General features: G+C 47.7%; 1 long non-coding RNA gene across 1 annotated transcript; it reads left to right on the top strand.

Annotated features, from left to right (window-relative positions):
- Positions 1 to 8,677: 8,677 nt before the first annotated feature.
- On the top strand, positions 8,678 to 14,495 carry LOC127582185 (uncharacterized). Its single transcript, XR_007958070.1, has 3 exons — positions 8,678 to 14,234; positions 14,270 to 14,339; positions 14,375 to 14,495. It is a non-coding gene; the product is annotated as an uncharacterized LOC127582185 (long non-coding RNA).
- Positions 14,496 to 14,555: the final 60 nt, after the last annotated feature.

Consider the following 14,555-nt stretch of genomic DNA (forward strand, 5'->3'; position numbering starts at 1 on the left):
TTTCTCCACTTTGAGTGACATGGGCCAGAGGTTCCCAGGAGACAGTGGAGATGTTGCACTTCTTCAAGTTCATCCTTGAACCTTTCCCTCTGTCTGCCTGGTGATGTCTTCCCATGACAGAGCTGGGAATTGTGTCTGTTTTGGGAGTTGGGCACACAGGGAGATGGCTTGCCCAGCAGAATGAGTGTGATCTACATCTCAGACTTTATAAGTTCAAGTTTATTGTCAAAGGCATATATACACAGGGTATAAATGCCATGAAAGTTAGCCTTTTGCAACAGCAGCACTGTATGTTATAAGACAAGGTCAAACATAAGTTAACGCAAACTTAATAAACATAAATTATACAAGACTTACACATTTGCAAAACAAACAACCAAATAAACAAGGACACTAGTGCAAGATTGAGAGAGGGAATAAAATAGTCCGAGGTAACGTGGGGATTTACAGGTCAGTTCAAGAACCTGATGGCAGTGGGGAAGAAGCTGTTGTTGAACCTTGAGGTATGGGTCTTCAGGCCCATGTACCTCCTGCCTGATGGCAGCATCGAGAAGAGGGCATGGCCTGGATGGTGGGGGTCCTTAATGATGGATGTCACCTTCCTGAAACATCACTTCTTGTAGATGTCCTCGATGGTGGGGAGAGCTGTACCCGTGATGGAACTGGCTGTGTCCACCACTCTCTGTAGCCTCGTGTGTTCCTCTGCATTGGAGTTGTAAAGTAGTGGCCATGTGACAGTGAGACAGTGAAAGCTCTGGTGTCATCTTCCAACATTCCACACATTCTGGAATCGTCCTCTGGATTGGAGGGGATTGTGCTCTTTCAGAAGTTGGGGGAGGGGGGGGGAAGAAAACGGGAAACTGGCAATCTGTTGGCCTGGCTCCAGAATCTGTAGTAAAGGATGTGATATCAGGCCATTTAGAGAAAAACAGAGCAGTGTTAACATGGATTTATGACAAGGAAGTCATGTGTGACTAATTTATTGCAGTTCTTCAAGAATGAAACTGGTCGACTAGATGAGGGGGAATCACTAGATGTGGTGTCGTAGAGTCGTATGGAACACCTGTCATCCATCAAACACCCAACTGACACTAATCCCATTTTATACTCCACAATTTTCCCATCAACTACACTTCCCCACCCCCCACAAAATTCTATCACCCACCTCCACCAAATTTACCAAATTTACCAAACGTCTTTGGGATGTGGGAGGAAATGGGAGCACCCGGGGGAAACCCATGCAGTCACAGGGAGAACGTGTAAACTCCACACACCACAGGTCAGGTTGCTGGGGTCATTTTTCTGAGATGAAGGATCATTGACCTGAAACGTGAACTCTGTGTTTCTCTCTCCCCAGATGCTGCCTGATCTGTTGAGTGTTTCCAGCATTTTCTGTTTTTATTTCAGACCCAACCCCAGTGCAGACCGGGCTCCTGCAAGCCTGTGTCATTGACCCGACACAACGCTGGACTCACCTCCAACAAGCTTCCTGCTGGAGTGGAGTTAATCTACAGGATTGTTCAATCTACATCACCTCTACTCCAGAAGCAAGGTCACTCCAACTTCAGTATCTGAGCTGCAGGGCACAGCTGATGCTGGCATACGTGCATGTTTGGAGGTCAAGCTCCAAGTCGACATCAACGCTTTCACTGAAGTGTACAAGAGAATGGGTTACACTCACCATCCACCAAACACCCTGCACCTGTTGAACAACGCAGCCCCCTCGACAAGACCCTGGAAAATGTGGACCACTTCCCAGATCTCAGGCGCCACCTCTCAGTGAAGATAAACAATAGTGCATCAGCGCCAACTTTGGCCATCTGAGGAAAAGGGTGTTTGAAGATCAAAACCTCTTTATTAATTATAAACCCTTGGGCGCAGGGAAAATGCTTATCTTGTTTAGTAGTTCTAAATCCATGGAAGAAGCTGCTTAATTTTCAACTTGATATTAATGTAGAGGAAAGTTGTTTAGGTTGTTTACTATAGATCTAAGGGGAGGGGAGGAAGATATATAACTTCTTTACTAATTAATAATATAAAGAGGTAACTATTTTACAAGATATAAATCAAAGATGTTCACCATATTTCGTGTTGTAAATCTACGGTGGGAAGTTCTCCACTTTGATTCCTCATTATAAATCTGAAGGTGGGGAAGAAAGCTTTTTAACTTGTTTGCTAGTTATTAACATACGGGAGAAAATTAATTAACTTGTTTTCTTGTTGTAAAATGACAGGAGAAAAGTTAATTAACTCACCTACTGGTTATAAACTGAAGGGGGAAATGATCTTTAACGTTCTTAATTATAAATCTATAGGGAGAAGTTTTTTAATTTGCTTACTAGTTATTAATCTCTGAGGGTTGAAGCTCCTCGGTTTATCAGTTATTAACAAACAGGAGGAAAATTGCTCAACTTGTTTACTTGTTATAAATCTACGGGGTGAACCTGTCTAACTCATTCCGAATTAGTATTCTAGGGAAAGCTTTTTAACTTAATTTACTAGTTCTAACCCTATGGGACAAAATTGATTAACTTATATCCTCACTATAAACTATCAGGAGAACCTCTACCAGTTTATCAGTTATAAATGTACTGGGGAAACGATTTACTAGTTATCAGTTTACAATGTGGTGGGAAGCTGTTGAACTTGTTTGCTGGTCATTAATCAACAGATGATAAACTCTTTATTTTGTTTACTAGTTATACACCTACGTGTATGTGACAGGTGAAAGCGATTTAATTTGTTTTTGCTAGTGAAACCCCACAAGGAGAAAACTACTTGTTTACTAGTTATAAATCCATGAGAGAAATGTATTTAAGTTGTATCTATGGGTTGGGGGAAATCTGTTTAACACGTGCATTGGTTAATGTTAGCTTTCATAAGTCGAGGGATCAAGTTTAAGAGCCATGAGGTAATGATGAAGCTCTACAAAACTCTGGTTAGACCACACTTGGAGTACTGTGTCCAGTTCTGGTCGCCTCATTATAGGAAGGATGTGGAAGCGTTGGACAGGGTGCGGAGGAGATTTACCAGGATGCTGCCTGGATTAGAGAGTATGCATTATGAGGAGAGACTGAGGCAGTTAGGGCTTTACTCTTTGGAGAGAAGGAGGATGAGAGGAGACAATGATAGAGGTGCACAAAATATTAAGAGGAATAGATAGAGTGGACAGCCAGCGCCTCTTCCCAGGGCACCAATGCTCAATACAAGAGGGCATGGCTTTAAAGTAATGGGTGGGAAGTTCAAGGGAGATATCAGAGGGAGGTTTTTTACCCAGAGAGTGGTTGGAGCATGGAATGTCCTGCCTGGGGCGGTGGTGGAGGCAGGTACATTGGTCAAATTCAAGATATTGTTAGATAAGCATATGGAGGAATTTAAAATAGGGGGATATGTGGGAGGAAGGGGTTAGATAGTCTTAGGTGAGGTTTAAAGGTCGGCACAACATGGTGGGCTGAAGGGCCTGTATTGTGCTGTACTGTTCTATGTTCTATAAATTTCTACAAAATCTACATAGCTCAATTACTAGTAATACATGAATGGTGAACAAGTTCTTTAACCTGTTTGTTAGTTATAACCTTATGAGGTGGGGAAAAGAATTTAAGTTGTTTACATTATAAATCTAGGAGGTGGCAATCGTTGTAACTTGATTGCATGTTACTGATGTGTTCCGCATGTTCTCTACACACTGCACTGCTGGAACACTTGCAGACAGACAACACCAACATATTCCCAGGTGAGAGAGAGAGAGAGTGTGCGTGAGAGAGAGAGAGAGATGGAGAGAGAGAGTGAGAGAGAGAGATGGAGAGACAGAGTGAGAGAGAGTGACAGAGGGACACAGAGTGACAGAAGCACAGGGCAGGCTAGTTAGACTCAGATCTGTTCAGCGCTGGATGAGGTCATGGCTGATTTCAAGCCCAGATCCAGGAAGCCACCTTTTCATCATGTCATAGAACCATTCAGCCCATCAATGTCTGTGCTGTCGAGAAAGAGCTCCCCAGCCTAATCCCAGCCTCCAGCACTGAGCCTGTGGTCCTGCTGCTCACAGATCTTCAACAACATCTACCAGCACTGTTTAAATGTGACCAGGGTTTCGACCTTTAGGGCAGTGAGTTCGACACCTACCACCCACATTCCCTCACCTCCCTCTAATCCGTCTGCCAACTGCTTTAAGTTCATGCATCCTGGTTTTTGACCCTCTGGCCTAGGAAGCAGCTCCTTCTGATTAAATCTGGGCCCCTTATTATATTTTATACCTCAATTAAGTTTCCAATCAGCCTCCTCTGTTCTACAGAAAACAACACCAGCCTGTACAGTGGAGACACAAGAGACTGCAAATAATGGAATCTGGAGCAAAAAACAGACTGCTGGATGAAGTCAGTGGGTCAGGCAGCATCTGTGGAGAGAAACATTACCTGACCAGCTGAGTTCAATCTTTCCTTGTGGCTACTTAATACCCTGTAACAAAAACCACCACCTTGGTGTAGAGTTAACAATGGATCCTCGGGCCTTTCACTGCTACCAAATCGGCTGTGGCCTGTGGATCAATGGTTCCGACCACTGAACAGCTCGGTTTTTAACTTTAATCTGTGTCTCCTCGCCCAGGTCACCAGCGAAAGGAATACTTTTTCTTCCTCTCCTGATCAGTCCCCTTGATAACTTTAAACAAATCGCTTCCCCCCCCACCCCTTAAGCTTGAGAAATTTCAGGGTCAGTATCCCTGGTTTGTGCCATCTTTTCCGGTGTATCCCCATTGGCCATCCCACCTGCAGGGCACGGCCCCCACACCTGCTTCCAGAGTTCCAGGTATCGCCTGACCAAGGCTTCCTACAGCCGCAGCATGACTTCTCCCTGCTCAGCTCCCCACCTGCAAAGGACACCACTGCGCCGGGCATTTCGATGATCGTCTGTAATTCTCTGTGATATTTTAATGATCAATGTAGATGGACCAAGTCTCCCTGGGCCTGGACTCTTCTAAGCATCCATCATTTAACAAGTACTCCAAGGATGACCTCACACTTGTCTGGACAGAAATCCATTTACTGAAGTGCTTCCCATTAACTATCTCTCAGTATCTCCACGTCAACGTATGCTGCCATCTCCATAATGATATTACCTGCCTGTGCAGTTTGGCAGACTTAGCTTCCAACCTGTTATCTCAGCTGTTTACATATATTAAGATCTGTTACAGCACCAGGATAGAAGTGAGAGTGAAAGAGATAGAGGGGGAAGGGAGGATAGAGAGAGGAAGGATCAGTGAGAAAGAAAAAGGGAGAGAAGGAGAGAATGAGAGACAAAGACACGGAAAGCTGGAGAGTGAGAGACAGAGAAAGAGAATAAGAGAGAAGCATGTGAGAGAGAGGGATGGGGAGGTTTGAGATAAATAGAGACAGACAGGAACTAAGAGTCAAAAAGACAGGAGGAAGTGAAAGAGTAGTTGGGACAAACCTGTCAGTGTGTTTAACAGGTGCCTGCAGGACCAGGAGAGCCAGAACTGACCAATCCCAGACCATGAGCAGGACATGGAGGCATTGGAGAGGGTGCAGAGGAGATTTACCAGGATGATGCCTGGATTGGAGAGTATTGAATATGAGGAGAGGCTTAAGGTGCTAGGGCTTTATTCACTGGAAACGAGGAGGATGAGAGGAGACATGATAGAGGTACATAAAATATTGAGAGGAATAGATAGAGTAGACAGTCAGCGCCTCCTTCCCAGGGCACCAATGCTCAAGACGAGAGGGCATGGCTTTAAGGTTATGGGTGGGAGGCTCAGGGGAGATGTCAGAGGGAGGTTTTTCACCCAAAGAGTGGTTGGTGCATGGAATGCACTGCCTGGGGTGGTGGTGGAGGTAGATACATTGAACAGGTTCAAGAGCTTGTTGAATAGGCATATGGAGGAACGTGGGATGGGGGGATATGCGGGAGGAAGGGGTTAGGTAGTGTGAGGGTGGTCTGATGGATGGCGCAACACGGTGGGCCGAAGGGCCTGTTTTGTGCTGTATGGTTCTATGGTTACACTGCGGGGGCTGAGAGAAAAGCAAAAGAACTGCGGATGTTGGAAATCTGAAATAAAAGCAGGGAAAGCTGGAAAAAGCCAATGGTCGGGCGGTGTCTGCAGAGGGAGGAGCAGAGCTAACGGTTGCCGACCTTTCATCATTGGTCGGAGCGGGATCACTGCTGCCTGCCGCGGGCTGCACAATCTCACTCAGACTCCCGTCAGCAAACGGGTACCCCATCTGCTCATGTACAGGCATGTACACCCATCCCGACACAGACAAACCATACACACCTAAACATCTTATACACAGATACCCAGCTCTTTGCATGAATATACACCCACACTAATACACATACACAAACCAATGCATACAGATGTACTCTGAATAAATATGTACATTCAGCATAAACACAACTGTATATGTGTACAAATGCAGCCAGATATACTCCACTAGCAGTTCCTCACACACACACTAAAGAGTTGTACATTTAAAAAGAGGTATACTTAGACAAACAGATAGATGTTGATATAGATCACTGTGTACAGTAAGAGCACACGTATGCACCAGTGATAAGGTGGGGTGGGGGTGCGCAGTGTACAGTTAACACTCATACACACTCATTCGTGTGCAACAGAAACACGTACGGTGTCACACTTGGCCACGTACACGAACGCGGTCACACGGAGACACAGAACATTACACGTACACACCCACCCACACACTTAAATACAGACACATTTTTAAGATGAGGTTTCTTTATTAGTCACGTGTACATCGAAGCACACAGTGAAATGCATCTTTTGTGTGGAGTGTTCTGGGGGCAGCCCATAAGTGTCGCCATGCTCCAACACAGTGTGCCCACAGCTTCCTAACCCGTACGTCTTTGGAATGTGGGAGGAAACCGGAGAACCCGGAGGAAACCCACGCAGACACGGGGAGAACGTACAAACTCCTTACAGACAGCGGCGGGAATTGAACCCAGGTCACTGGCGCTGTAATAGCATTACACTAACCGCTACACTACCGTGCCTGCAGAACTAAATATCTGTTCAAATCGCAACATGGCGGTCTTAAAAATAATGACGACTAATGTAGTTCAGGCACAGGTGTCGGATGTTCTCCACCTGCCTGCATGAGTCTCCACGCTGAGCAGGCAGCAGACAGCCGGCTGGGTATCCCCACTGACCACCACCCACTGTGGCTGCAGCTGGCCACATTCATCACAGCACCTGCCCACTGCCCGTGGCCCCCCAACCGGAAATATATCACAGCCCCTTCATCATCACCGGCTCAAACTCCCTCAGCTCCTCACTCTCAGTTCCCCCACCCCCAAGTCCTTTCCTTCCCTCTCGATTCTCCCATTTAGGGTTCTCCAGTTCCCCCCCAACTCCCCCCCCTTCCCACCACCCCATAGCTGTCCTCCCCCAAATCCCTCCCCGCACCCTGTCCTGCATTAGCTCAACCCCTGCCCATCCTCCGCCAACTCTCCCTGAACTCCCCACCCTGCAGACGCTGGCTGCTCACTCTCAGGGTGAGGCCACTGATGTCGACCATCTCCCAAGGGGCCCCTCCCTGACCCCAGCCGCCTGAAGCCTCAGCCTCACCCAGACCCCTCCCACCTGCCCAGCCAGTGCCATCTGATGTCAGTGGGCCGGGTCTCCCAGTGCTCTCTGGACCTCTCCACCCCAGGCTGGACCACTGGTGGGATTAAAGAGGAGGTGGGTGAAGATCAGGGAGGTGGGGGCAATGGGGAACTGGCACAGAGGAGGATGGGCCTGGGGCAGATCAGCCATGGCCACTTTGAATGGTGGGGCAGGCTTGAGGGGCCGAGTGGCCTCCTCCTATTTCCTAATGTTCTTTGTGGGGGTGGTGCTGGTGGGAGGGAGATCACAGCAGGCTGGGAGGGTTGAAAAGGGCCTTGGAGAAAGGTGTGGGCAGGGTCTTGTGTGCGATCGGGGTGCATCTCAGAGTGTGTGTCCACATACCCGTTTTACCCACATACCTGTGTGTATGTCCATATACCTGTGTGTCTGTGCACCCGTGTTCACGTACCCGTGTATCCGCGTACCTGTGTGTATCCATGTACCTGTGCATGTCCACGTATATGTGTGTCCACGTACCTGTGTGTCCATCTGTGCAGCACAGCCCAGTCGTCATTGGACCAAGACCTCACTCCCTCAGACCATGTGACAGCTGGTGTTCAACAGGCAACTTCCAGTCCTCTCACACACACACACCCTTACGTTCCTCACACACCTACTCACAAACACTCCCCGTGCACGCACCCTCCACACACACACTTCCTGGTTGCATGCTCACTTCCTACGTGTAAACCCATTTGTGCACACCCTCACACCCATGAAAACACACATACACCCCATATGTACACACACTCCCCATATACACTTTCCCCACACAATCACATGTGCACACACTTATCTTGAGCAAAACCACACTCCTCATGCATTCCCACTCCCCAGGCGTACGCATGAGCACCCACACACCCCACATGTGCACACACAGAGTGCCTTCATGGACATATCATGAGGCACATTCTCCACATGTGCACACACTCCCCACATCCACACAGTGCCCTCACACACATGCACTCTCCACATGTACACACACCCCATGCACACACTCCCTACACACAGTCTGACAGATCACACAGCGTCCAACAATCAGAAGTGTCGTTTATTTTAATCTCTGCTCTCACAATAACCACAAACTACAGTGATCCTGAAAGTTGTGACGAGCAAAAGACAAGAAGCGCCCACGATCAGACCCGGAATGGAATCAGGACCAGAATCAGGGCCAAGTCAGGGAAAGAACCAAGTCCAGTCCATCCACAGAAGGCACACGTTTCCACTGCCACCTGCTTTAGTTCATCACTGGAGATGCTGATTCAGTTAGGATCACTGGCTGATTTCCCCAGGATCGCTGGCTGATTTCACCAGGATCGCTGGCTGATTTCACCAGGATCGCTGGCTGATTTCACCAGGATCGCTGGCTGATTTCACCAGGATCGCTGGCTGATTTCACCAGGATCGCTGGCTGATTTCACCAGGATCGCTGGCTGATTTCCCCAGAATCACTGGCTGATTTCCCCAGGATCGCTGGCTGATTCCACTGGCAGATTTTACCAGGTCTTTAATTCAGGTACTGAAGCTCAACTGGGACATGATCTTAACAGAGACAAAAGTCGGTGAGTTCCAGCCGTGATTCTGGTCTGTTTGGACAATTCCCCCAGGTCTGCGATACATTTACTAAATCCCAAGAATCCACAGGCAACATTTGCAGTCATTTTAATACTGAACAGATCATCTGACACAACGTAACGAGAACAGCCCATAAACACCTGAAGCTGAAGATTAAGAAGTTAAAAACAGAGATCAAAGAGGCTGGGGGATGGGAGGAGGTGTCAGACGTGGGAACAGGGGGAAGACGAGTGTCTGGGAGGGAGGGGAGGGCAGAGAGCAGCGCAGAGGTGAAAGGGAGGGAGATGGGAGTGGGTGAGGGGAGAGGAGGGCAAGAAGATAAAAATAGATGTGGTGGAAGATTTTGGATTGGGCTGGGGAGAAAGAGAGAACAGTGAGGGACGGAGGGAGGAATGGAGGGAGTTAGGGTGGTGGAGGGAGATAGGGAGTGAGAGGGAGTTAAGGAGATGGAGGGAGATAGGTTGGTGGAGGATCAGAGGGAGTGGGAGGGGGTTAGGGAGAGGGAGGGAGATAGGTTGGTGGAGGATCAGAGGGAGTGGGAGGGGGTTAGGGAGAGGGAGGGAGATTGGGCAGAGGGAGATGGGGAGTGGGAGGCAGATCGGGAGGCAGTGGGGCAATAGCCTGTGTTTTACCCCAGACCACTGACTGCAGGAGAGGTGAGCTCCGAGGATGAGCAGGCTGTTGAGGTCAGGGTGACCATTCACCCCATTCCCTACCGCACACCTCCAGCCAGGAGGGTGGCGGGCACGCAGCACACTCCCGCACTATAACCACGGAGTTTTGATTGGCTATCCACTGAGCGTGTGTGGCTCCTGTGGAGACCATCTCCAGCGGAGTCCACATTCTGTGTGATACGACCCCTGGGATTAGCAGCAAGATCCCCAGCACAGACTGCATCATTCCCAATCCCAACCCAAATAACCCACTCCCCTCAAACGATTCTGGCTACACACAGACTGAAGCCCCCTCTACACTGTCCCACCACACACTCCCAGGGCAGATCAGAATGGGTTCAATATGAACAGAACTTGCATAGCGCCTTCCATGGATCTCCCAAAGCCCCGTCCAGCCCACTGAATCCCTCTGAGGTGTAAGCACTGTTACAATTTAATAGGAATTGCAGTTGTCTGTCTGCCCAGATTTGAGGATAATGGGTGGGAACCAGAGACATTTCCTTGCTCTTCTTCAAATTACGAACATACAAATCCGGAGCAAGTGTGGAGCCCTCCGTTCGCCACCCCTGCTCTGTAACCTCACTCCAGATTCCTGACTACCCTGGCAAGCGTTCACCTCACTGATTATAAAGAATCTATCGACCTCTGCCTTCAGAATATCCAGACGCTCTTCCCACCGTCCTCTGAGAAAGAGTTCCAAAGACTCCTAAAGACTCATCTCCGTCTTAAGTAGACCACCCCTTATTTTTAAACAGTGACACCTAGATCTAGATACTCCCACAAGAGAAAACATCCCCTCCACACCCATCCTGCCAAGACCATACATGATCTCATGTGCTTCAATCAACTCCTGTCTCACTCTCTTATTCAGCCTGTCTTCATACCATAACCAATTCCAGGCAGTGCTCTGGAAAATCTTTTCTGAACTGCTTCCAATGCATTAATATCTTTCCTTAAAAAGAGACACCAATACCTTACACAGTAGTTCAGATCCCCTTTACAGCAGAAATATAATCTCCCTACTTTTGTATTCAATTCCCTTTGCAATAAACAATAACATTCTGTTAGCTTTCCAAATTACTTGCGGTAATTGCACACTAGCCTTCTGTGAATCATGTGCCAGACACTCGATCCCTCTACATCTCAGAGCTCTGCAGTCTCTCTCCATTTAGATAAAATACTTTTCTATTTTTCCTGCTTCAAAATAGCCTCATGGGAACATTTATTTACCGGTGAGAGAGGAGATGGGCGTGGGCTTAATGTGTTATCTAAAATATGGCACCTCAGCCGGTGAAGCACTCCAGCACTGCATTGCAGTAAAGTTAGTTTAAGAGCTGAGACTGTGCATTCACCACTCTGAGGCCAGCAGCAGCATCTCCAAATCTGTTCTTGTTAAAGAGAGAAAAAATATACGTTAGGCACAGAGTGAAGCTCCCTCTACACTGTCCCATCGCACACACCCAGCGCAGGTCAGACACAGAGTGAAGCTCCCTCTACACTGTCCTGTCACACACTCCCAGCGCAGGTCAGACACAGAGTGAAGCTCCCTCTACACTGTCCCATCGCACACTCCCAGCGCAGGTCAGGCACAGAGTGAAGCTCCCTCTACACTGTCCCATCACACACTCCCAGCACAGGTCAGACACAGAGTGAAGCTCCCTCTACTCTGTCCTGTCACACACTCCCAGTGCAGGTCAGACACAGAGTGAAGCTCCCTCTACACTGTCCTGTCACACACTCCCAGGGCAGGGACAGTACGAGTAGAGACAGAGTGAAGCTCCCTCTACACTTTCCAGTCACACACTCCCAAGGACAAGGTAGCGAGGGGGGGCAAGGAGGGCTGAGGATATCGTGGTAAACTTGCTCCTGGGGCTAGCTAAGGTGGCTATCCGTGGGTCCTGGAAGCAGGTAGCAGAAGGTGCTGCCCGGGCGGACTGCCTCGAGATGTTTCGAGATTATGTTTGTGCCCGGGTAGCTGTCGAGAGGGAATATGCAGTGTCCACGGGTACCATGGAGGCGTTCTGGGACCGTTGGGCACTGCGGGGGATAAGTGCCATCCTTGGTGGGGATGGGGATACTTTAGTTTAGATGTGTTAGTGACTGTGTTTAGTCACTGTTATTGTCTGTTTGTTGTAGTTTTGTAGTATTGTAGATTGTGTTTTGTAATAAAGGAATTAAAGAAGAAAGGACAAGGTAGCATGGATACATAATGGGTGGGCTAGAAAGTAAATCAGCCTTTGCCAGCTTCTCACTATTCAATAAGTGCTTTTCCTTTTTCTGTGCAATGTGAAGATTCTCACATTTTGCTACTTAATGCTCTGTCTCCCACTGTCTCACTCCATCAGCTCCTACCTGGATTCCTTTGCAGACCACGTCACATCTCACTTCCCACCCAGTTTAAGTATTTGCCAACGTGCGACACATTACGCTTCATCAAAGCCATGGCTACAGACAGACAGAGTTATGGCCCTCGGTGTCCCAACACCCCACTGACTGCACCTCTACAACCCGACAAAGACCTGCTGATTCTGACTCTGTTTTCTGTCACTGAACCAATCGCTTACCCGCATTTTCAGAAACCACCTTTCATTTGGTACTTTATCAAATGGCTATTAAAATCCGTACACTACATCTGCCGCTCATCGGCCCATCTATATACTGTTAAATCTGCCAAAGACCAGCTTCACTCTGCCTCACCACCACCTTCTGCATCCCTGTGTTCTGTTACCATGGAATAAAACATTCCAGCATTTTTGTAAACACGGAGCTCAGGCAAACTGCCCCCAGTTCCATATTTTCTCTCTCCCCTCCTTTCAGAAATGCCATTTATTTTGGCACCTTTCCAATGCCCTTGGACCACTGGACCGAGGTAGTCTGAGGGGTCCCTGATGATGCATCCACTGCCTTCCAGTCCTCTCAGGGTGTGAGCCATCAGCTCCTGGGACTCTGTCAGATTCAGACTCCTTAATCTGCCCGGTTTGTTTTCTTTTGCAATAGTTATTACTCTCCTTCCTACCCTTAGATCCTTGCTTAGCTCCGATTTCTAATATGTTTTTATGTCTTCTGCTGTGCAAACTGATACCTGCCATCTCCACATTCCCCATCGCTAATTCCCATCTCCACCTCCGCGACGTGTAGGCTGCTTGGGCTACACTCTCCCCAGTCCGTCCCCGGGCACAAATTCACAGCCTGACTTCATATTTCCTACCAGCTTCCTCTCACTTACTAATTTTCCTTTATCAATTATTTTGATTCTTTGCTTGTTGCTACAATGCTCATGCCCTGACAACACTTGTAGCGTCCTTAACCTTTTTAATTGGTCTAGGATCAGTCACTTCCCCTACAGAGATTTTTCCTCTCCAGCAGAATCAATTGATAGCATTCAAACTTTCACTTGAATGATTGCAACAACTTATCTGCTGTCTATTATTTTTAATTTGCTTTCGTACCCAGCCTTAAGCAGCACACCTATCATGTCTACTTGATGCCTTGTTATTTAGCTTTAAGACACTAATTTTGGACACTGGAGCACTCTGAGACAAGATTTTTAAATTATATCTCACTATGATCACATTTCCTGGACCATGGGTTATTTTGTGTTTACAAATTCATCTTGTCTCATTACAAAAGGGAGGTCTAAAACAGCCTCATCGTCTGATTGGTTCCATGATATTTTGCTCTAGAAAAACCACTGAAATGCATTGTATCAAATCAACTCCCAAACTGCTCTGCCAGTTTGGTTTGTTGAATCTATAAGATGAACATCAGCAAGTTGATCAGGTATGATAGCCGAGCGCTTCAGTTTCTGCACTTTAACTACAGGCACGTCACTGACAGAAATCAGTCTTTATATATTTATCTTGCTTCTTAATTTTTGTAATGTTTTAAATTTTGCTATAATAAATTATGTTTTACTCTTTTTAATACTATTTCTCCTACACATATCTCCGTCCCTGATGCACCAACACTTAGATCCATCCAGGTGTTGGGCCACAATCTAGATTAGAATTTGGTTCTTTGATCAATAGTTCCCTACGAACAGCAAGCTAGCGTTTGTACACTGTACTGGACGTGGACAAGCATGTTAAAACTTAACGAGTACACTGGCTTCAGTGACTAATAACAATGCTGGCAAATTCAGATTCAGCTGACAGTGACCATGAAATTACTGCATTCACTGGTTCACCAGTGTCTCAGGGAAGGAAATCACTGTCCTCACTGCCTGAAGGTTCACCACACCCAAGATCGGTGACTCTAAACGGCTACGGATCAATTAGTGGAGGGTGATAAGTCCTGGCAATGCATTAATAGGTCAGTGCGTGACCCACTGCCGCAGAGGGTGAAAGGTCAGTGTGTGACCCACTGCCGCAGAGGGTGAAAGGTCAGTGCGTGACCCACTGCCGCAGAGGGTGAAAGGTCAGTGCGTGACCCACTGCCGCAGAGGGTGAAAGGTCAGTGTGTGACCCACTGCCGCAGAGGGTGAAAGGTCAGTGTTTCTTTATGTGATACATTCCTGAGGCACTGTCACATTAACTAACCCCACCCCTCCCATTCAAACCCCACCCTATTGTACGTCAACCGCACTCTCCCTGCCCCATGTGTCTGCCCTCCCCGTCCCACCCTCATCCCTCCCCTCCCCGACTCTAGTCTCACCACCCTTGTGCCCT

Source organism: Pristis pectinata, chromosome 23 (assembly GCF_009764475.1).
Source record: "Pristis pectinata isolate sPriPec2 chromosome 23, sPriPec2.1.pri, whole genome shotgun sequence".
Classification (NCBI taxonomy): domain Eukaryota; kingdom Metazoa; phylum Chordata; class Chondrichthyes; order Rhinopristiformes; family Pristidae; genus Pristis; species Pristis pectinata.